Here is a 1,791-nt window from a genome sequence, read left to right on the forward strand (position 1 = left end):
GGTGTGAAATAATACCTCATTGTTGTCTTGACTTGCATATCTCTGATGATTAGATCATCACATTAAAAATGTGGAGCATTTTACCATGTGCCTTTTGGGCATCTGTATTTCTTCTTTGAGGAAATATCTGTTCATTTCATCTCTCCATTATTTTAATGGGATTAGATGTGCTCTTCTTTCTTGTTAACTTTTATTAATACCTTGTACATCTTAGATATTAGCCCCTTATCAGAAGGGTTGGGTAAATAGTTTCTCCAATTCTATGGGTGGTCTTTGTATCCTATATACTATTTCCTTTGAAGTGCAGAAGCTTCTCAGTTTAATGTATTCTCATTTGTTTATCTTTTCTTCCACTTGCTTGGACAGTGGTGTTTTCTCTTTAAAGATACCTTTAATATCAATGTCATGGATCGTTTTGCATACATTTTCTTCTACGTACCTTATAGTTTCAAGTCTGAAATCAAGATCGTTAATTCATTTTGATTTGACCTTAGTGCATGGCATTAGAGGCCTGAACTTGTTTATTTTTTTGTATGTGGCTGACCAGTTGTTCCAGCACCACTTGATCAAGAGGCTTTCCTTGCTCCATTTTGCATTTCTTGTCCCTTTATCAATTATTAATTGGCTGTATACCATAAGATTTGTCTCAGATAACTCAAGTCTAAACCATTGATCTGAGGATCTGTCTTTGTTCAAATAATATACTGTTTTAATGATGATTACTTAATGGTACAATTTAAAGTTGGGGAAAGTGATGCCTCCCATCTTCCTTTTCCCAAGGATTCTTTTTTTTTTTTTTTTTTTTTGTGGTTTTTGGGTCATACCCAGCAGTACTCAGGGGTTATTTCTGGCTCCAGGCTCAGAAATTGCTTCTGGCAGGCACGGGGGACCATATGGGACGCTGGGATTTGAACCGATGACCTCCTGCATGAAAGGCAAACGCCCTACCTCCATGCTATCTCTCCAACCTCCGAAGGATTCTTTAGCTATTTGTGGACATTTATTAATGAATATCTGGAGTGTTTTATCCACTTCTTTTAAATATGTCCTGGGTATACTTAGAGGGATTGCATTAACTCTGTACAAAGCTTTGGTAGGTATTACCACTTTAATGATGTTAATTCTCCCACTCTATGAACAGAGTATATGTTTCCATATCCTAATGTCCTCATTTATTTTTTGTTGTTGTTGATTTGTTTTGTTTTGTTTTTGTGTCATACCCAGCAGGGCTTGGGGGTAACTCCTGGCTCTAACTTCAGAAATTGCTCCTGGCAGGCTTGGGGGACCATATGGGATGCTGGGATTCCAACCATCTTCCTTCTGCATGCACAGCAAAAGCCCTACCTCCATGCTATCTCTCCAGCCCCCCTCATTTCTTTCTTTCTTTTCTTTCTTTCTTCTTCTTTCTTTCTTTCTTTCTTTTCTCTTTCTTCTTTCTTCTTTCTTTCTTTCTTTCTTCTTTCTTTCTTTTTCTTTTTCTTTCTTTCTTTCTTTCTTCTTTCTTTCTTTCTTTCTTTCTTTCTTTCTTTTTTCTTTTCTTTCTTCTTCTTTCTTTTCTTCTTTTCTTTCTTTCTTTCTTTCTTTCTTTCTTTCTTTCTTTCTCTTATCTTTCTTTCTTTCTTTCTTTCTATCTTTTCTTTCTTTCTTTCTTTCTTTCTTTTAAATTTTTTTTAAGCCTACAGCACCCGGTATTTCCAGGCGGTCTTCCATCCCAGTACTAACCAGGCCTGACCCTGCTTAGCTTCCGAGATCAGACGAGATCGGCGCATTCAGGGTGGTATGGCCGTAGAC

General features: G+C 37.0%; 1 pseudogene; it reads right to left on the reverse strand.

Annotated features, from left to right (window-relative positions):
• Positions 1 to 1,673: 1,673 nt before the first annotated feature.
• LOC126010224 (uncharacterized) lies at positions 1,674 to 1,791 on the reverse strand (annotated as a pseudogene).

This window comes from Suncus etruscus, chromosome 5 (assembly GCF_024139225.1).
Source record: "Suncus etruscus isolate mSunEtr1 chromosome 5, mSunEtr1.pri.cur, whole genome shotgun sequence".
NCBI classification, from domain to species: domain Eukaryota; kingdom Metazoa; phylum Chordata; class Mammalia; order Eulipotyphla; family Soricidae; genus Suncus; species Suncus etruscus.